Source organism: Schistocerca piceifrons, chromosome X (assembly GCF_021461385.2).
Source record: "Schistocerca piceifrons isolate TAMUIC-IGC-003096 chromosome X, iqSchPice1.1, whole genome shotgun sequence".
In the NCBI taxonomy this organism is placed as follows: domain Eukaryota; kingdom Metazoa; phylum Arthropoda; class Insecta; order Orthoptera; family Acrididae; genus Schistocerca; species Schistocerca piceifrons.
The window spans coordinates 769,341,188-769,364,092 of record NC_060149.1 but is presented as its reverse complement, the minus strand read 5'-3'; the positions used below and the strand labels follow the sequence as shown (position 1 = coordinate 769,364,092).

The 22,905-nt window shown below is 45.2% G+C and overlaps 1 protein-coding gene across 3 annotated transcripts in view; it reads left to right on the top strand.

Annotated features, from left to right (window-relative positions):
- Nucleotides 1-22,905, top strand: part of LOC124722065 (transcription factor CP2) — an 881,222-nt gene that overhangs the window by 191,956 nt on the left and 666,361 nt on the right. The window contains exon 1 of one of the 3 annotated variants that reach the window (XM_047247261.1): nt 20,745-21,045. The exons of the other annotated variants lie outside the window; for them this stretch is intronic. The gene's annotated coding sequence lies outside the window, so the exon portion shown is untranslated. Of the gene's footprint in view, nt 1-20,744; nt 21,046-22,905 lie in introns of those variants that run through there. 3 annotated transcript variants of the gene reach the window in all.

Below are 22,905 nucleotides of genomic sequence, written 5' to 3'. Positions count from 1 at the left end.
CAAAACAGTTTGTTTTGAACAGTAGTGCTGCTGACAAGATGACTCCAGTATATTAGCACATGTTTTCATAAAACAGATCTGAAGATGATCATTATAGACCGAAACCGGTAGTCTGATGACAAAAAAATTGTAATCATAGACGTGAAGTAAAGGAAATTTATTCATTCCTACTTATTGAAGGTCTGTAAGGAGGGTACAACTTCATTTCCAAAAATTAAGAAGCAGATGGCAAATTTCTCTTTAATACAATCCACGTAAAGGACGTCCCAAAACAGAGCGAAAATGAAAACATATGGAAACTGCACCATCTCGTATTGGACAATCGACGATTCATAATGTGTGAAATATCTGATACCATAGACCTCATAAAAGGGTACAGTGCTTTGTACATAAGAAAGTTACGTACAAGTTGGCTTCATTTGATTAGCGTCCAAACGTAAAGGCAGAAACGACCCTGTAATGGACTGGCCTGCACAGAGTCCCGACCTGAATCCTATAGAACATCTTTGGATGTTTTGGAACGCAGACTTCGTGCCAGGCCTTACCGACCGACATCGATACCTCTCGTCAGTGCAGCACTCGGTGAAGAATGGGCTGCCATTCCCCAAGAAACCTTCCAGCACCTGATTGAACGTATGCCTGCGAGAGTGGAAGCTGTCATCAAGGCTAACGGTGGGCCACCACCATACTAAATTACAGCATTACCGATGGGGGGCGCCACGAACATGTAAGTCATTTTCAGCCTGGTGTCCGGATACGTTTGCTCACATAGTGTATGTAAACAAGCAGAATACGGCACTGCGGTCGGCAACGCCTATATAAGACAACGAGTGTCTGGCGCAGTTATTAGATCGCTTACTGCTGCTACAGTGGCAGATTATCAAGATTTAAGTGTGTTTGAACGTGGTGTTATAGTCAGCGCACGGGCGATGGGACGCAGCATCTCCGAGATAGCGATGAAGTGGGTATTTTTCCCGTACGACTATTTCACGAGTGTACCGTGAATATCAAGAATCCGGAAAAACATCAATTCTCCGACATCGCTGCGGCCGGAAAAAGATCCTGCAAGAACGGGATCAACGACGACTGAAGAGAATCGTTCAACGTGACAGAAGTGCAACCTTCCCGCAAATTGCTGCAGATTTCAAAAAGTAAGTATCAGCGTGCGAACGATTCAACGGAACGTCATCCATGTGGGCTTTCGGAGTCGAAGGCTCGTGTACCCTTGATGATTGCACGACACAAAGCTTAACGCCTCGCCTGGGACCATCAACACCGACATTGGACTGTTGATGTCTGGAAACATGTTGCCTGATCGGACGAGTCTCGTTTCAAATTGTTTCGAGCGGATGGACGTGTACGGATGTGGAGACAACCTCATGAATCCATGGACTTTGTATGTCAGCAAGAGACTGTTCAAGCTGGTGGAGGCTGTGTAATGGTGTGGAGCGTGTGGAGTTGGAGTGATATGGGACCTCTTATACGTGTAGATACGACTATTGACAGGTGACACGTACGTAAGCATCCAGTCTGATCACCTGCATCCATTCATGTCCATTGTACATTCCGACGGACTTGTGCAATTCCAGAAGGACTATGCGACACCCCCACACGTCCAGAATCGCTACAGAGTTTAAACACTTCCGCTGGCCACCAAACTCCCCAGACACGAACGTTATTGAGCATATGTGGGTTGCCTTGCAACGTGTGCCGGCCGGAGTGCCCGTGCGGTTAAAGGCGCTGCAGTCTGGAACCGCAAGACCGCTACGGTCGCAGGTTCGAATCCTGCCTTGGGCATGGATGTTTGTGATGTCCTCAGGTTAGTTAGGTTTAACTAGTTCTAAGTTCTAGGGGACTGATGACCTCAGATGTTAAGTCCCATAGTGCTCAGAGCCATTTGAACCATTTTTTTTAGCCTTGCAACGTGCTGTTCAGAAGAGATCTCCACCTCCTCATATTCTTACGGGTGTATGGACAGCCCTGCAGCATTTTTAGTGTCGAAACCCTCCAGCACTACTTCATACATAATTCGAGTCCATGACACGTCATGTTGCGATACTTCTGCGTGCTCGCTGGGGCCCTACACAATATTAGGCAGGCATACCAGTTTCTTTAGCTCTTTAGTGTGTATGCATGTAAATAGGTTTTGTAGCGATAATTACATTTCCGGCTTTAATAGTGAACCTGACTTCTACATTAGACACTGTCAAGGCTGCATAAAAATTGCACCAAACCTGCCAGATTCCTGTTAACTCGACATATAATGGTCTCTACGTACATTGGACGTTAACCTGTGACATGCCTTCCTATAGTCTTTCCACCTTACTTGAAATGTTGGCTGCGCAGTAGCAGCCATGCCACAGCTCTACAGTCTGTTCCAGCAGGTAAATGCTCTCTAGCTCTGAGTTGGTCGTAATTGTAATAAGCCTTAACTTTCCACGCACTCATAAGTACTGGATAGCAGAATCCACTCTTAGGTACTGAATGCACAATACTTCACAAATGTTTAACATTCCAAACTTTCTATTCTTACTGTCAGTTTTTTTGCCTCATTTGTGGTTTAAATAGATTTGTGACCTATGATCTATAATTCACAAAGCGGGCACATCGTTGATGTATAATGCAGTTATAATGAAACACAAGAGGGGTCCATGTTGAAGCAGCTTCCTGAGAATCAGGCATGTGTTGAAATTCCGCCATTACTGATGAAAGTTAACAAAGTTCGTCGTATAGCAACAGGAAATGGTGAACCCTACTGTACTCGATCAGTCTAAAATCCGTCGAAGCCCAACATTCCTAAAGATCCCTGTATCAGTAGATGGTCAGTGTCAAATGATAGTAACAATAAGTATTTATTTCAAAACGACGTAGTGAATTTTGGAACTCCGTCTAACATAAGCCTCCAGAGATGTTTGTACAGTGAAGTTCCTGTCGCTTGTGGGTGAAAACCCGTTGCGAGTGTCCCTGCACGATATGACAAAATTGCACGATGCGAAGCTGTTTCGTTACGTTTGATGTAGACTATTTAACCTATTTCCAAACAACGACGAAACCACGTGTTACCAAGTGTTTAGTGCCGATAGCATGTAGAAATCCTGTCGTATCTAACTGACGGTGCTGAAAGAAGATACGACGTTCACGAATGTGTGTTCACTTAGAACGAGAGTGTTTGACGTATTCCCAATGGACACAGTTGATATACAATACATTAGAAAAAAATGCTGTAAAGGAGTCATCTCACTTCAGAGACAATCCGTTAAAAGTACTTTTTGCTAGCATACACCTACACTTACATATATATCCCGCCAGCCACTGAAGAGAGCTTGTCGGAGTGTTCTTCGTACCAATATAAGCCATTCTCTGCACCTATCCCTATGGAACAGGAGAAAAAATTACTCTATACGCACATGTACGCATCCTAATCTTTCGTACCTTAATTTCGCTTCCAACGTGAGGTATAATATGGAGACAGAGGAATAGTTTGCAGTATACCACTAATATCGGTTCTCTATTTTGAGAGAATACATCGCCTTTCTTCCAAAGAAACCCATTTAAGTTCACTGAAGATAACGGTTCCTGTTTCTTAAGAGCTGTATTGACATGTTATGACTAAGAACACGTCTCTGAATTCCTTTGACGTATGCTGGCGGACCTACGTGCAAGGACCCCAAAACATTGGAACAATACTAACATCGTTAATGCGGCTTCCTTTATAAATGAATTGTATATAGTTCAAATGGCTCTGAGCACTATGGGACTTAACATCTTAGGTCATCAGTCCCCTAGAATTTAGAACTACTTAAACCTAACTAACCTAAGGACATCACACAAATCCATGCCCGAGGCAGGATTCGAACCTGCAACGTAGCGGTCGTGCGGTTCCAGACTGAAGCGCCTAGAACCGCTCGGCCACACCGGCCGGCTATGAATTGTGTATTCCTAGAATTTTCCAAACAATGTTTTCATTCACCAACCCTACTTCAGAGTTAATGTATGCCTTTTATTTCATACGTCCCGTAGGATTACCTCTAGATATTTAAAACTACGTAACCAACCCCAGAAATATGCCACTGATTCTGTAATTCTGTTATGGATGCTACGTTGCATCTATCCGCAATGAAAATGTGTTTTTCAGTACAAGTGATAACACTGTATACACTAACCAGCCAGAACATTGTGGCAACCGACGTACTATCGATATGAACTCGAGCAGGCGATAGCACTGTCACCTGGCGAGAAATTACCACTAGTCAGACACATGCACTGTGCATGTAGTACTAGAGAGCGTGTTGTCCGCGTGTAGAATGAGGAAGGCGCAAGATATCATGCCGATGGAAGGGCGCGAATCCGTCTCGTCTTCCAGGGGGACAGCTCCTTGACACCTGTGTTGCGGGACGAAGACAAGCTGGCAATAGCTTCCTTATATTCTGGGGACCATTCACGTTGACATCCACGGATCAGCGGAGCTCGCGCAAGACACTATGACGGGCAAGGGCTATCGACACTTGCAGACAACGTACACCCCTTCATAACGATCATGTTTCCCGATGGCAGTGGCATTTTTCAACAAGATAATGCACCATGTCACAAGGCGAGGAGTGTGATGGAGTGGTTCGAGGAACACAGTAGCGAGTTCCAATTAATGTGCTGGCCCCACAGCTTGCCAGATCTGAACCCGACAGAACTCATCTGGGATGTGATTGAACGTGGTGTCAGAGCTCATCGTCCCCAGCCCAGAAATTTATGGGAATTAGGTGACTTGTGTTTGCAGATGTGCGACCTACCAAGGCCTCATTGCTTCCATGCCACGACGCGTCGCCGCTGTTATCCGTACCAAAAGTGGCTGTTAGGTTGCTAGTCATAATGTTCTGGCTGATCAGTGCAAATCGTTATGCATTTCCTCTGCTTTTCTGTATTCGTAATCATCGTCATTGAATAATCTCAGACTGCTGCTAACCCTATCTGATGTGTAGTTTGTTTCTATCTGGAACATGAATGGTCCTGTTGGGCTTCCTTAGGACGTAGCCTGATTTCCTTTCGTTTCTGTTGACGATTTTCCATCCAATATAACTTGCTGGATGCGATCTGCCAAATGTCTGAGACAGTCACAAATCTGGTATGATCTTCCATAAGTATCTTGGTTATCATTCGACACTGTGGTATAGTTTTAAGCGATTTTTGTTTTATGGGCATTAAGCCGTGGTCCAAGGCATGTTTCTCTGCCGGAGACATAATCAGAGGCTGTAACTACACAGAAAGCAGTTACAACACCATACACGGTCAGCAAGCCGAACTATTTGTATGTTTTCAGGCAGCCGTTGCTTTGTGACGTCATCAGACCATTGCCTAAGATCACAGAGTGGCCCCGAAATGTATTATGGAGCTTTATTTAGTACTGAGGCTCACAACTTTTCTGATTTCAATCTTTCTAGTTTTATGTTAGAGTTGTTGTGTGTTTTTGAATTACTATGGCGTCTCTTTACATCCTACGATAGTAATCACTCGATCTTGATACAACCATGGTATTAGCGAAACGAATGATACGAGGTACAGAGGGACCACAGAAATTAAAAAAAAAAAACTTCAACAGTAAATAAGAAGGACTGAAATTAGACTAGTTGTGGGCCTTAGTTCTAAATTAAGCCCCGCAACACATGTCGGCGCAACTTGTGCAACGGTCTGATGACGTCACGAAGCGACCGTTGCCTGGTACGTATAAACAGTAGGGCTTCCTGAGCTTGAGCTTGTTTGAGACTGTAACTACTTTCTGAGTTGTAAACGCCTCTGATGATGTCTCCAACATTGGAAGACGAAATTTCAAGCAAAGAAATACGCCTTGTACCACGGCTTGATGCCCATAAGAGAAATAACACCAAAAACGCTAATACCAGTTGCGAATGCCCGCATTGTCGATTTCTTTTTGGAAATATAGGAGGAAGGAATTACGAGACTTTTTACATCCTTCTGGGATTCAGTTATCAAAAAATTTTTGCAAATACGTTTTGCGGAAAATCTTATTAAATGTGATTGCGGCTTTCAGTCTTAAAAGGCGTGGGACCCGGTAATCTCTTTAATTTCTTCCCAAAGCCAAACTTTTATGCCAAAAGCCACATCTAGGAAATATTAATTTTATTTTTCTGATCACTGAATTTCAACTCCTGTGGTCAGCAATTCGACATGAGTACGTGCAATGTCACCATTACACATGCTCTCGCGGGCCTAACACGGAGCAATATTCAACAGACAGCACTAAACTCGTCAGCAGGTCGTCGACTTGGGGTTAGCGTTGCTGACTCTCGATTATGGGGCGCCGCGAGGAATTAGCCGAGCGGTCTGAGGCGCTGCAGTCCTGGATTGTGCGGCTCGTCCCGGCGGAGGTTCGAGTCCTCCCTCGGGCATGGGTGTGTGTGTTTGTCCTTAGGATAATTTAGGTTAAGTAGTGTGTAAGCTTAGGGACTGATGACCTTAGCAGTTAAGTCCCATAAGATTTCACACACATTTGAAAATTTTTTTTTGATTATGGGGCACCGCTATCGATCCCCGGCCGGGTCGGGGATTTTCCGCGCTCGGGACTGGATGTATTTCTTCTTGTCGTCATTATCGAAGCGCAAGACGCCGAAGTGGCGTCAAATAAAAAGACTTGAACCAGGCGGCCAAACATCCCAGACGGAGTCTCCGGGCCAATAATGATATGCGAACATGTCAGCGCCACAGTCGTCAGAACCTGTGCGCATGCGCCTGCGCTCCAATTTTTGTTGCAAATTTGTAGTAGCAATCTCTAGTGTAAAACTCATCTGAAGATGGTTGTTGGCCTGTATAGTGTGGTAACATCTCGATGTAATCCGGCTGCAGTCCTGAAACCTCATGGAATATTCACTACGCGGGGAAAACTTCAAGAGACACACCTGGAAGTAGGCGTAATGTAGAAGTCAAGCTTTCCTTCCTGCCAATTTCTTTTATGACACTCGAGTAGCATCTCAGTCCAAATGAACATCATGTACAGGTGTCTTGAACTCGTTTTGAGCAGCATGCGGATATGCTTTCAGAGTGTAATGGTTGCCGTCACTAAGAACTGCGTATGTGAACAGAACACGTCAAGTGCTAGATGGACACCTGTTGCGTTTTCGCCCAGGCAAAAGTATGAAATCTCCTGAAAGTCAGAGTGTGCGCAGTTACGCCATCCTGATCCGGAAAGCTTCTCTGCCACCAGTTGGGCTTCATAAACAATTAAGGATTCCCTTCCTTTCGTTTCTGTAAAAAAATTAGCAGATTCCCAGAGAATGCCAAAGTGTGTCACAAAGCTTTTCTAGGTTGAAACCATCTCATCGTCCACTGCATAACGGGCACAAGCTTCTACTTAGTGGGGGATAGGATATGAAATCGAAAAATGGGAGATTACCTTTTCCACCGCCTCTCCCTCCGCCAATACTTTACTGCCAGAATATGGCTGTAACTGCTTTCATTGTTCGTTAAATTTCCGTTCCCTGCACCCCTTCCGCTGTAAGGAAGTGCACTACATCCCTATGCTCTTCTTTTGAGGCTGCCGTTTATCTGTTTTCAGCACTGCTGAGTGCAGTGGATGGTGGACGTGTGCACGCTCTCGGCCTGTAACCAAATCAATGTACGCCGATGTCACCCTAGCGGCGAGTTTGGAGTCTCGTCACTCTTGTAGGGACGACACCTTCTTCCATAGGTAGCGGCATTACGATGTCTTCAGCAATTTTCATTTTGTAGCCTCCGGCTCGTTTCTTTTTGAATCACCCTAGCACGTCGCTATGCATAACGTCCAATATAGACCGAATTTAATGCAATTTAAATTGATTACAAGAAACAGTAACACGTTTCGCCTAGTATAAAATCACAGTTATGCGTCTCTTACAGCGCTCGTCACAAAAACCAGCCAACCTTACTTAAAACTGTTCCAAGATGCCTACTACACACGTCAAAGAAGGTTTGCATCACTTCGGTTCCTAAAGCTCCGGAACCTGTACAGAAAATTGGAATAGAGATCAAGATAAACATCATCCGCCCCTTTTATTACTTATGAAAACCACACGTTGCGTGTTGTACCACCATACAGCGAGACCTTAAGAGGTGGTGGTCCAGATTGCTGCACACACAGGTGCCTCTAATACCCAGTAGCATGTCCTCTTGCATTGATGTATTCCTGTATTAATAGTGTCATACTATCCACAAGTTCATCAAGGCACTATTGGTCCAGATTGTCCGACTCTTCAAAGGCGATTCGGGGTGGATCCCTCAGAGTGGTTGGTGGATCACGTCGTCCATAAACAGCCCTTCTCAGTCTATCCCAGGCATGTGCGATGGGGTTCATGTCTGGAGAACATGCTGGCCACTCTACTCGTTATCCCGAAGTAAGTCATTCACAAGACGTGCATGATGGGGGCGCGAACTGTCGTTCATGAAGACGAATGTCTCGCCAATATGCTACCGATATGGTTACACTATCGGTCGGAGGATGGCATTTACGTATTGTACAGCCATTACGGCGCCTTCCATGACCCCCAGCGGCGTACGTCGGCCGCACATAATGCCACCCCAAAACAGCAGGGAACCTCCACCCTGCTGCACTCGCTTACAGTGCCCCCAAACACGTCTTCGACGATTGTCTGGTTGAAGCCATATGCGACACTCTTCGGTGAAGAGAACATGATGCCAATCCTGAGCGGTCCATTCGCCATGTTATTGGTTGGTTGGTTGGTTGTTTCGGGGAAGGAGACCAGACAGCGAGGTCATCGGTCTCATCGGATTAGGGAAGGACGGGGAAGGAAGTCGGCCGTGCCCTTTGAAAGGAACCATCCCGGCATTTGCCTGGAGCGATTTAGGGAAATCACGGAAAACCTAAATCAGGATGGCCGGACGCGGGATTGAACCGTCGTCCTCCCGAATGCGAGTCCAGTGTCTAACCACTGCGCCACCTCGCTCGGTGCCATGTTGTTGGGCCCATCTGTACCGCGCTGCATGGTGTCGTGGTTGCAAAGATGGACCTCGCCGTGGACGTCGGGATTGAAGTTGTACACCGTGCAGCCTATTGCGCACAGTTTGAGTCGTAACACGACGTCCTGTGGCTGCACGAAAGGCATTATTCAACATTGTGGCGTTGCTGTCAGGATTCCTCCGAGACAATCCGTAGGTATCGGTCATCCACTGCAGTAGTAGCCCTTGGGCGGTCTGAGCGAGGCATGACATCGACAGTTCCTGTCTCTCTGCATCTCCTCCATGTCCGAACAACATCGCTTTGGTTCACTCCAAGACGCCTGGGCACTTCCCTTATTGAGAGCCCTTCCTGGCACAAAGTAACAATGCGGACGCGATCGAACCGCGGTATTGACCGTCTAGGCATGGTTGAACTACAGACAACACGAGCCGTGTACCTGCTTCCTGGTGGAATGACTGGAACTGATCGGCTGTCGGACGCCCTCCGTCTCATAGGCGCTGCATATTGGTTTACATCTTTGGCAGGTTTAGCGACATCTTTGAACAGTCAGAGGGACTCTGTGATACAATATCCACAGCCAACGTGTGTCTTCAGGAGTTCTGGGAGCTGGGGCGATGCAAAATTTTTTTGATGTGTGTAAATGAATGCGTGGTGCCTGTTCTTTCGAACATGTCCGAAGGAACAGACACCTCGGTGAGCTATGAATCTACAACCATCAGTAATGGAGATGCACATTTACCTTGGACCTCCAGCGGGAATCTGATATTAGCGAGCACGGAGAACTTGGACGGGAGCTTCGGATAAGTGGTGGCGCTGAGTGTGGATGTGGGTCGGGCGAGGAGTGTGCCGACATAGTCTGCGCATTTACGACTAACACTATGTCCGGGTGGAGCAGTGGTTCACGCAACTGTCCAGTAAGCAGGAGATCCCGGTTTCAAGTTCCGGTCCGGCACACATATTTGCTCGTCACCGCTGATTCTGCGTAAAATTACGAAGCAGCTGATATCATCAGTACCTTTCCTTTCTTCTCCTTTCTCCCTCCTCCATCTTCAATTTACATGAAAAGCGCCTATGTTACTCTCTGCTAAGGATTTTTCCGTTCTTCTCGGCTTCTGACTGGCCGAGAGCGGTTCTTCCACCATGTTTCACACACTAATGTGAACTTATCCTTTGCTTTACAGTGATAATTTCAGACTCCCTCGATTCGTTTTTCGGTGGCATTCACTAGCTTCTCGGAGTAACAGTTCGCTCCCGTATTTCTGGTGAGATACAGGTTTCTGGGCACCGTAAAAATTTTACAATGTGTGCTACGCTAATGGCGTGGTAGTTCTTCGATGGATTCGTCATGGGCATGACTGTCTGATAGAATGAAATACCATCTTAGTATATAGAACTCAGTTGCCGGGTGTGTCAGTGTGTCTTACGTCACACAATGTTCATCAATAAGGTTTCGTATGTGTTGTGTATGTTTTATGTAATCAGATAATCGTTAAGAACTTACCTCTCGTTATGCACGGTGTGTTAACAATAAATAAAATAAGAGAAACACTTGAACAGGTCAGTAATTTATTTAGTAAGCTGCTTGCTACAACTTTTCTTTGCTGTAGATTTGCAGCCATATTGGAAAAAGTTTATATGAACTCTGCATTGTGTCAAGATCTCATGGAACTCTACAACGCTTTCGACAAGGTGACAAACATCTCAGACGTTTCTTTCATAAGGACACGATCAATTTCCATCCCCATCCTGGGTTTTTCGGAGCTTTCTCTCCGTCTTTTTTACCTCATCGACTGTACGTGAAACCCTACTCCTACTTTCTTGCTTTTCAAACGTGGAAAAGTGTCCTAAATAAATCGTCAGAGATTTCTCATACAGATATATAAATTTAGATCCTTATTAAAGACGCTAGTAAGGATGGAAAGCATCGTTTCCTCGAAAAACTCTGTACTCGTAAACGGAATAAGTAAGATTCAAATCGCGGCCCGGCAGCTTGATGTAACATTTATGTGAAACAGTAAGTCCTTGGCCGATACATGGTCAAAGATGAAGTGTTCCATCACTGCCGACCAGCCGTGTTTCGGAATAGGTTTGATTCGTCCTGCTCCCATTCATCGTCGTTGTAAGGTGCTCGTACTGAATGCCGTGAGTGCTTTGCACGAGCTGAATGTAAGCACGCCATGCAGGACGAGAAGCCATAAACGACTTTAACTGCCAGCCTGCTAGCTTTATAGCCTACCGTGGTCGTTACACTAGGTTAGGAACAATTAAAATCAGCACTTAGGATATGATTAATTTCTGCGGGTTTTTAAAAGTCGTTCATTACTTGCAAACAGTGTAGAATATCGTAATGTTTGTCAGACCCGTGCCTTTGGCTGAAACTGTTATTCGTGGTTATGAGATATCTATATAGATGAGGAAAATTAGTTCGAATTCCAGTCATCGAAGTAAATCATCCAGAGAATGTAATCCAATCCAGAATTATGTAATCCATTGTTCTACATTAAAGTCCAAGTTTCTCTCAGTGTCCCTGAAAAATTTCTGAAATTTGTGGTGAGGTCTAAAGGGACCAAACTGCTGAGGTCATCGGTCCCTAATCTTACGCACTACTTAATCTAACTTAAACTAACTTACGCTACGGACAACACACACACACACACACACCTATGCCCGAGGGAGGACTCGAACCTCCGACGGTGACAAGACGCCTGAGACCGCGCGGCGGTGCCCTTGAAATGGAACCACAGGGCATTGTTGATTGTTACCGCTTTGTAGACAGAAGTGGCGACCCTTTAGTGCTTCTAAAAGCGAGCCGATTTTGTATTGTCACGAGATCTTAGCCTTTCTCTTTGTTTCGTTTCACACTTATGCACACTAGGAAAATCAGCGTCCATACCCACAGACATACATATCATCCAAGCTGTACAGTAAATGCACTCTAGGAAAATCAGCGTCTATATCCACGGACATACGTATCATCCAAGCTGTACAGTTAAACATCTGACATACGCCACTAGTTACAGGAAGACGTTGGTAATATGACATACTAGGGCCTTTCCCACGTAACTTTGATTGTTTTGTTATTTGTTTGTTTATGAGTTGCAAAGTGATTATTCGTATTTTTGATCATATATATGACACATTCCAGTAGAATATACGTAACAGAGAATTAATCCTTGCTGTTTCCCGTCATGAATTTGACTTTGTGAGGCCAGGGGGTCAGTGGTTCTGAGGGAGCGCCGTGTCGAGAACGGTCCTATTGTCAAGGCAAAGATGTAATGGCAGTAAAATCCGTTAAAGATCCTATAGCTGTACAGCCAGCGAGGAAGGGTTAATTAACGGAAAGTAAGGGCACAGAAGATATCACTGAACATTTTGTCGACTCAAGATGACCTGAAAATGTCTTATGTTTCTTCCTGAAGAAATGCTAGGCCGTAATGAAAGTGTTTGATCTCGAAGTACACGTAATACCACTGTGTTCCTTTGAAGCAAAGAACTTTGACAAATAATAAAAAAGAATAAAAGACTTTTTCTATAAAGTACTCTGGATGATGTATTCGTCGCATTTTTCTTAACCGATAAGTTTTCCGTAGTATCTTGGGTCTGACGTTCTTAATACGTCTGTCTCCTTTCAATAGGTGTCAGCATTTTTGACGGACACTTTTTCTTTTAATTACTTGGTCATTAGTGTCATCGAGACACAATCCCACAAGATCAGGCGGGTTAGGAAAGTAGTGAGAGTTATTCGTCGTCCCTCGAAGGAAGCTTGCACATTCCGTGAAATTTGTGGCATCGATTGAGGTTATTTGATGGTTAAGTCACTGGGCTCGCATTCAGGAGAAGTGAGACGTAGATCCAAGTTAAGATTTTCCGTGGTATTCGTAAATCGGTTAAGGTGATTGCCGGGATGGTTTCTTTGATAAGGATACTAATGATTTCCTTCCAAATAATTGTTCCGTTGAAACGTGCCATGTGGATTAGCCTGAAAGAAGGGAGATTTTCTTTTCTCTAATAATCATTACCTCTAGTACAGGGTCTGCTTTTTCACGATGCGGCGAATTTTATCATTTAACCGTGCGGCCGGATGCCCTTCCTGAATTCACAGCCGCCAAGGTTATCTGAGGGAGAGAAGTCGTCAGCACCATGTTTCTTGTGTCTGTTAACGTATTTTAACTGTTTGTACGTCGTGTTCTCTAAGGCACAACTCTCAGGCTGACCGGAGGAGTAGCTCACGATCGTTAAACCATCTGGGTCTGTCTCACTTCCCTGTTTCTCACGCCAGCACGCTGCCCGTTACACTATACGAAAAAAGGGGTGATTAGAGTTTAACGTCCCGTCGACAGCGCGGTCCTTAAAGATAGTTAAGCTATAAGAGCAGGTCGCCAGATGGGTATCCCGATACAATACTTGCACTAGTACATCCCGCAACAGTGTCGAGCCTTTGACGTTCACTACTGGCCATTAAAATTGCTACACCAAGAAGAAATGCAGATGATAAACGGGTATTCATTGGACAAATATATTATACTAGAACTGACATGTGATTACATTTTCACGCAATTTGGGTGCATAAATCCTGAGTAATCAGTACCCAGAACAACCACCTCTGACCATAATAACGGCCTTGATACGCGTGGGCATTGAGTCAAACAGAGCTTCGATGGCGTGTACAGGTACAGCTGCTCATGCAGCTTCAACACGATACCACAGTTCATCAAGAGTAGTGACTGGCGTATTGTGACGAGCCAGTTGCTCGGCTACCAACGACCAGACATTTTCAGTTGGTGAGAGATCTGGAGAATGTGCTGGCCAGGCAGCATTCGAACATTTTCTGTATCCAGAAAGACCCGTACTGGACCTTCAACATGAGTTCGTGCATTATCCTGCTGAAATGTAGGGTTTCGCAGGGATCGAATGAAGGGTAGAGCCACGGGTCGTAACACATCTGAAATATAACGTCCACTGTTCAAAGTGCCGTCAATGCGAACAAGAGGTGACCGAGACGTGTAACCAATGGCACCCCATACCATCACGCCGGGTGATACGCCAGTATGGCTATGACAAATACACGCTTCCAATGTGCGTTCACCGCGATGTTGCCAAACACGGATGCGACCATAATGATGCTGTAAACAGAACCTGGATTCATCCGAAAAAATGACGTTTTGCCGTTCGAGCACACAGGTTCGTCGTTGAGTACACCATCGCAGGCGCTCCTGTCTCTGATACAGCGTCAAGGGTAACCGCAGCCATGGTCTCCGAGCTGATAGTCCATGCTGCTGCAAACGTCGTCGAACTGTTCATACAGGTAGTTGTTGTCTTGCAAACGTCCCCATCTGTTGACTCAGGGATCGAGACGTGGCTCCACGATCCGTTACAGCCATGCGGATAATATGCCTGTCATCTCGGCTGCTAGTGATACGAGGCCGTTGGGATCCAGCATGGCGTTCCGTATTACCCTCTCGAACCCACCGATTCTATATTCTGCTAACATTCATTGGATCTCGACCAACGCGAGCAGCAATGTCGCGATACGATAAAACGCAATCAAATGGCTCTGAGCACTATGGGGCTTAACAGCTGAGGTCATCAGTCCCCTAGAACTACTTAAACCTAACTAACCTAAAGACAATACACACAACCATGCCCGAGGCAGGATTCGAAACTGCGACCGTAGCGGTCGCGCGGTTCCAGACTGAAGCGCCCAGAACCGCTCGGCCACCACGGCCGGCTAAACCACAATCGCGATAGGCTACAATCCGACCTTTATCAAAGTCGGAAACGTGATGGTACGCATTTCTCCTCCTTACACGAGGCATCACAGCAACATTTCACCAGGCAACGCCGGTCAGTTGCTGTTTGTGAATGAGAAATCGGTTGGAAACTTTCATCATGTCAGCACGTTGTAGGTGTCACCACCGGCGCCTACCTTGTGTGAATGCTCTGGAAAGCTAATCATTTGCATATCACAGCATCTTCCTGTCGGTTAAATTTCGTGTCTGTAGCACGTCATCTTCGTGATGCAGCAATTTTAATGGCCAGTAGTGTATATAAGTACACACAATTCGAGTGGTTCATTGCCAAGCTAGCAGCGTGAATGAAACAGTTTGGTCGCGTCCAATTCAACGAAATCAATGCGCCATACTCTTGAAGTAATTTATGTAAATCTGAAGCAATTTATGTAAGTCTGAAGTAATTTATGTAGATCTTGGGAAACGTACATTAAGATGGCTGGATGGTATTCTATATCTAGCTCCTCTCAACGATACTTCCAGGGCAGTACCAGACTTCTTTTGAACTAGGCATAAATAAACCGGAGTGTATAGTAGTAACAACGTGGGTATTTACAATTGGCGTCTTCAAATCATGAGTATTGTGTTTCGGATGGGTAACTTCCGAGCGACGAAGCGTGATTGTCGAGACGAATATGCTCAACCCCCTCCCCCCCCCCCCTTGCCCCGACCTTTTTGATGTCAGATTACCGTTATTTTACTGCTAAGATGGTCTGAGCAGTAGGCAATGACGGACTCCTTCCCACATTCATTCGCCAGAATAGAGCTTGTACTGTTTCTATAATGACAGCAGCACCGAGGAATCGTTAAACGCTAACCTCATTTCTTCATATTTGAGCGTTTTTAGCGGGTATTCAACAGAGAAGAGGTCTGCTAACACACAGCGCCAGCGATAACTGCCTGTATTATCGTCCTTGTTCAGCTGACATATCAGCACCAACGGTGTTCTGTGCGTACGCTGTTGCAAATAGTTTTAGAATTTAATGCAGGACGAGGTCACGCAGTTTGTTCTTCCTTCGTTGTTCCCAGATTTCCAGTATAGTTCCAGTTTCTCCACGACTTATCGTTTTCTTTCTTTCATCTTTAAGGCTCCGTTCAAAGTGTCTCTTGACCTGCTCGTACAGTGAGGTGAAAAAGGTCATGGGATAGGGTTATATACACTACTGGCCGTTAAAATTGCTACAACACGAAGATGACGTGCTACAGACGCGAAATTTAACCGACAGGAATAAGATGCTGTGATATGCAAATGATTAGCTTTTCAGAGCATTCACACAAGGTTGGCACCGGTGGCGACTCCTACAACGTCCTGACACGAGGAAAGTTTCCAACCGATTTCTCATACACAAACAGCAGTTGACCGGCGTTGCTTGGTGAAACGTTGTTGCGATGCCTCGTGTAAGGAGGTGAAATGCGTACCATCACGTTTCCGACTTTGATAAAGGTCAGATTGTAGCCTATCGCGATTGCGGTTTATCGTATCGCGACATTGCTGCTCACGTTGGTCGAGATCCAGTGACTGTTCACAGAATATGGAATCGGTGGGTTCAGGATGGTAATACGGAACGCCGTGCTGGATCCCAACGGCCTCGTATAACTAGCAGTCGAGATTACAGGCATCTTATCCGCATGGCTAATGGATCGTGCAGCCACCTCCCGATCCCTGAGCAACAGATGGGGACGTTTGCAAGACACAACCATCTGCACGAACAGTTCGACGACGTTTGCAGCAACATGGACTATCAGCTCGGAAACCATGACTGCGGTTACCCTTGACGCTGCATCACAGACAGGAGCGCCTGCGATGGTGTACTCAACGACGAACCTGGGTGCACGAATGGCAAAACGTCATTTTTTCGGACGAATCCAGGTCATGTTTAGAGCATCATGATGATCGCTCCCGTGTTTGGCGACATCGCGGTGAACGCACATTGGAAGCGTGTATTCGTCATAGCCATACTGGCGTATCACCGGGCGTGGTGGTATGGGGTGCCATTGGTTACACGACTCGGTCACCTCTTGTTCGCATTGACGGCACTTTGAACAGTGGACGTTATATTTCAGATGTGTTACGACCCGTGGCTCTACCCTTCATTCGATCCCTGCGAAAGCCAACGTTTCAGCAGGATAATGCACGACCGGATGTTGCAGGTCCTGTACGGGCATTTCTGGATACAGAAAATGTTCGACTGCTGCCCTGGCCAGCACATTCTCCAGATCTCTCACCAACTGAAAACGTCTGGTCAATGGTGGCCTAGCAACTGGCTCGCCACAATACGCGTCACTACTCTTGATGAACTGTGGTATCGTGTTGAAGCTACATGGGCAGCTGTACCTGTACACGCCATCGAAGCTCTGTTTGACTCAATGCCCACGCGTATCAAGACCGTTATTACGGCCAGAGGTGGTTGTTCAGGGTACTGATTTCTCACGATCTATGCACCTAAATTGCGTGAAAATGTAATCACATGTCAGTTCTAGTATAATATACTGTATTTGTCCAATTAACACCCGTTTATCATCTGCATTTCTTCTTGGTGTAGCAATTTTAATGGCCCATAGTGTACATATACAGATGGCGGCAGTATCGCGTATACAAGGTATAAAAGGTCACTTGTAGTCATGCGATTCATGTGAAAAGATTTCCGACGTGGTCTGGCCATACGACGGGAGTTAACATGCTTTGAACGTGCAGTAGTACTTGGAGCTAGAAGCGTGGGACATTCCATTTCGGAAATCGTTAGAGAATACAGTATTCCGACTTCCGTAGTGTCAAGACTGTACCGAGACTATTAAATTTTAGGCGTTATCTCTCACCACGGACAACGCAGTGGCCGACGGCCTTCACATGAAAACCAAGAGTAACGACGTTTGTGTAGAGTTTTGAGTGATAACAGACAAGCAACACTGTCTGAAATAACCGCAGAAATCGATGAGGGGCGTACGACGAACGTATTCGTTAGGACAGTGCGGCGAAATATGCTGTTAATGGGCTATGGCAGCAGACGACCGGCGCGAGTGCCTTTGGTAACAGCACGATATCTCCTGCAGCGCCTCTCCTGGACTCGTGACCTTATCGGCTGGACTCTAGACGACTGGAGAACCGTGGCCCAGCCAGATGAGTCCCGACTTCTGTTGGTAATAGATGATGGTAGGATTCGAGTGTGGCGCAGACCCCATCAAGCCTGGACCCAAGTTGTCAACAAGGTTCTGTGCAATTTGGTGGTGGCTATATAATGGCTGTGTTTACATGTAATGGACTGGGTCCTCTGGTCCAACTGAGCTGATCATTGACTGGAAATGATTACGTTCGGCTACTTGGAGACCATTTGCAGCCATTCATGAACTTCATGATTCCCAACAACGATGGAAGTTTTTATTAATGACTATGCGCCATGTCATCGGGCCACAATTGTTAGCGATTGGTTTGAAAAACATTCTGGACAGTGTCAGAGAATGATTTGGCCATCCAGATCGTCCGACATGTGTCCCATCGAATATAAATAGGACATAAATCCTGCGCTAAATCCTGCACCAGTAACACTCTCGCAATTATGGACAGCTATAGAGGCAGCATGGCTTAGTATTTCTGCAGGGGCTTCCAGCGACTTGTTGAGTCCACGCCACGTCGAGCTACTGCAGTGTGCCGGGAAAAAGGAGGTCCGACACGATATTGGGAGGTATCCCATGGGTTTTGTCGCTGCTGTGCATAGCGTAACACGCAGCGCGCTAGCTTACGAGACAGGTGGTAAATCAGACCTAAATCGAATTCGTGCGGCGGATTAACTACCGTGAGCTGGTACACCGGTAATCCTGCGTGTGGTTTTGAGGCGGCTCTCCAAGCTCGTTTTGGCAAATGCGGGCGTGGTCGGCAAATCCCGTCCCAGAAAATACGATTTACAGTTAACTTGCGATAACGCACAGAACAAAGTTTACACAATTCACAGACAGGTGGTTGCACACTACTTCCCTTTCTCTGGTTGCCTTGACGACTGTGAGGACCGGAAAGACATCGACCTGAGAAAGTGGACAAGGAAAAAGAAGAGGGAAGTTGTTAGAAATATCTCTCTGTTATCCAGTTATCAGTTATCCAGTATCGTTTCATCGGGCATCTTTCTTTAATTTTTGTGGTTAATTTATTTTTTCATTTGCATATTCTCACTCATTCTGTGAAAATGGCCGAAGAAGTTCAGCCTTCGATTTCTGCAGATTGGTTTTAAACTCCCTGGGCTCGACAGCCCCTTTACGGTATCCAGTGGACCGTAATAATTGTTTTCCAATGAGCAGGAGAAACAGGACTCAAACTCCTGTGTGAACATAAAGATGTAGCTTCCCTCATCAAACACGTACGACGAATTCCAGGGTGGAATTTGTGGTTGGGCCACCATTGCCTAGCGAACGAGGTGGCGCAGTGGTTAGCACACTGGCCTCGCATTCGGGAAGACGACCGTTCAATCCCGCGTTCGGCCATCCTGATTTAGGTTTTCTGTGATTTCCTTAAATCGCTCCAGGCAAATGCCGGGATGGTTCCTTTGAAAGGGCACGGTCGACTTCCTCCCCCGTCCTTCCCTAATTCGATGAGACCGATGACCTCGCTGTTTGGTCTCTTCCCCCAATCAACCCCAGAACCCTTGCCTACTGCTAAGACTTCAGAATCTACGAAGTCGACGGAACATTAACCCTCTAACGGTAATGTGAAGTTTCCTGACATAAACGGTAAGGTGGGCTTGGATCAGACCCCACCCTCCAAATATCGATTTTTCGGTGTAAAATAAAAAATGAATAATGGGAAAAAGTTTTATTATCAATTAAACACATATAATATTTGTTATAACAAGTTTTTTTATTTTTATAGTCAATAAGTAAGAATATAAAGTACTTTGGAAAAAATAGGAATTTTATTACAAAAAAATACCTTAATAGAAACATTGTCTATAAAATTATTGAAAACATAGTAAAAATCAATAGATTCAGTCATCAACTAGAAACTTGAGTGCTTTAGAAATTCCAAAGATAGGAACTAAATGAGAAACATCTCTTACTACTTGTAGAAAATAATTATAGTGTCAGCAGTTTCGAAATATAAAGTTCTCTATAGTAAATGTCTTTGTACACATAATGTAATAGGTGGTTTCTGAACATTTTTCTGCATCGATATTGTCGCCATCCTCTGACTCAGCCTCCTGTCGGAGAAATTCGTTGTATATCTCCTCAGGAGTTCTAAGAAGTTGATGCGCCATTTTAGTAAGATACTAGGAGAGAAAACATAACTTAGGCCGGCCGAAGTGGCCGTGCGGTTAAAGGCGCTGCAGTCTGGAACCGCAAGACCGCTACGGTCGCAGGTTCGAATCCTGCCTCGGGCATGGATGTTTGTGATGTCCTTAGGTTAGTTAGGTTTAACTAGTTCTAAGTTCTAGGGGACTAATGACCTCAGCAGTTGAGTCCCATAGTGCTCAGAGCCATTTGAACCAAAACATAACTTAGATGTAATATAAACATCAATATGGGGTTAAATCCTCCCCACAAAAGAAACTAATAAGTGTGACGTAAACAGTAAGATGGGGTCGGATCCAACCCGAGCGCGGGTAATGTAGGTTTCGGATAGAGAGGGTAGCTGCAGGTCACTCACCAGACTGACGTGGCCTCCTCGGCGTTCTTGGGACGACTGGCTGCTAGGGTAGCTGGAACCACAGCGCTCTCCGAAAAGGGAGTGGGGAGTTATAAACAAAACAGACTCTCTGGGGTCGGATCCAACCCCAACCTTACCGTTAGAGGGTTAAGTTCTGCCTTTCCTTCCCCGAGAGTCTGGTATCACCACTGAATGTTTTTGCTAAAGTTGCGAGGGCAGCACGTGTGGGGCTGAACGCGCAATTTTTGTGCGGGCGTGTCTGCGCGGCGCTTGCGCGCCGGCTCGCGGGGAGCCACAATTTATAAATACGCCGGCGTGGCCGGTACGTCACAAGGCTGGCGCGTTATCTAACCAGTGGTCAGTAGCCTGCGCAGCAGCACACACTCAGCTGGTCGCTTTCTCCGCCGTTAAAAAACCTCGCGTTTTGCTAATCTGCTATGCGATCGTAGTGCCGAAGAGAAGCCCCGGCTCTGGATAACGAGAACTGCACAAGTTCTATCTGGAGAAGGCGTGTGAGAATCGTCAGTGACGTAGAAACCAACGTGTGTCGTTAACGTTTTGTGTAGCAAAGGTGTTAGTGGTCTGTGGATCTGAAGAGGAGATTCTCCACGAGACGGAGCCGTTCATCTGCGCAGACACCAACATTACACTGGATTGAGACAAGACGTGTAAGTGCATACGCCCTTTTGGGCATGAAGGCGATTCAGTTTACGTCAGTTGGTTATCCCTTTAAGCTTTCAGTATGTTGTTCTTCAGTAGTTACGATATACGTAAAACAGGTGGTATTTCGTAAGAAACTGAAAACGTTTACTAACCATTCGAAAGCATTAAGCAGTACCTAAAATTAAAGAAAAAGTGGTGGACCAGAAAAGTCTAAAATTAACCCTGAATCTAAAAATCGTTTTGCGTTAGGCATATCCTTGACTGTCACTAATATCAGTTGAGACACAAGCCATTTTCCTAACAACTCACTTTCGGTTTGGTAAACAAAATGTTTGATAAATAAAAAATAATTAAATACCGAAACGCTTAGTGCAATAGTAACATAAAAGTGACTAAAAACAGCTATTTTTGTGTGTTCCAATTCTAGATCAATATTTTAATTATTGAGAGTATCTCGTCACCTCTAGAATCGTATCCCCTGCCCTCCTCGATCGTACGTACTCCCACAAGTCATCTGAAGAGTTCGTACATTTCAGCAATACGTAGATTTTGTTGTACGCATTCAGTGATGCTTCGTGATAACAAATCAGGTATCGTACCGTGCTTTGTTCTCGCAAAGGTCAGTCTTTATACCCGAGTAGCTACCCCTAGAGAAAAACTGTGCCTTCTTTGCCCCAAAGATACTCAAGCAAAGTAGTCAGCGAACGAGATCTTACGCCTCCACTCGGCGGTAGTTTAGATTTGCATGCATTTCAGCTTGATATAATTTTCGTTTATATCCAGCACTACTTAGAAAAAAATTCTGGTTTATGCAGAAACCAAATCTGTCGTGTTTTAAATCTATCATCATTTGATTCGACGGGGTACTCGATTTTGGTTGTATGGAAGTAAAATGTTACACAAAACATATGACAACGGTTCTTGTATGTAAAAGTATTCTGATAAGTATCACTTTCTTAACGTGTTCTAGCGAAAAAATTTGTAGAATTACGTGATTTGGAATAGATATACACCACAGCTTCTGCAAATACTGCATAAGGTTACATAAAAAACGTTTTCACACAGCCGTGCTACTTTTATCCCATACTTATGCCTAAATCTACAGTGTTTTATACCTTGATTGTTTTATTTTCTTGCAAGACACAAGTAACGTGTCATAAAATGTGTTACAAAATAAATATTCTACGAAACCTCCCGCGCTCCATTCAGTGTATCAGCAGTTACAGAAAGAAGCGTTGCAACAGCAGTGTAGATTCACACACCACAGGCATAAGTTCACAGATTCATATTTTTTGAAACATTTAAAAATAATGTGTTTTCGACACACTCCGCGCATTGTGATGGAGTTGATAGGATTATTCTTAATTTTCAGCCTGCAGTGTGGTGTCGGTACCTCTATGGAACATGAAGCATTCGCTGTGGAGGATGCTCTTGTTGTTGACTGATCTGGTGGTTGTACAAATAAATGGTTGGAATTTGCACACTGACGTGCAGGTTTCTGAGACCAGAAAAGCTTGTAGTCTCTCACTCCAGACCTGCTACTTGACAAGAGGGGTAACGAGGTGCCAGCATCTCTGGAGCTATTTCAGAGGCGTGTGCTCAGCCTTGCTGAATGATGAAGTTGGTTTGGAACATGACGTCACTTACATTTTCAGAAATATAGCGTAGGTAGCATGTTTCACCTGTCAGCTAGATATACGTTGTGATGATTATGATTGCATTAAATGAGGCTAACACAGGTATGTTAGACGGCCTTCGGTGGTGTGTTGGGCCGAAATGACAATCCATAATGAAGAAACGAACAGTGGCCACGATGATTAAGTGAACTTAACCATTATTTAGGGGTTAAAGCGAACAAAATTAAA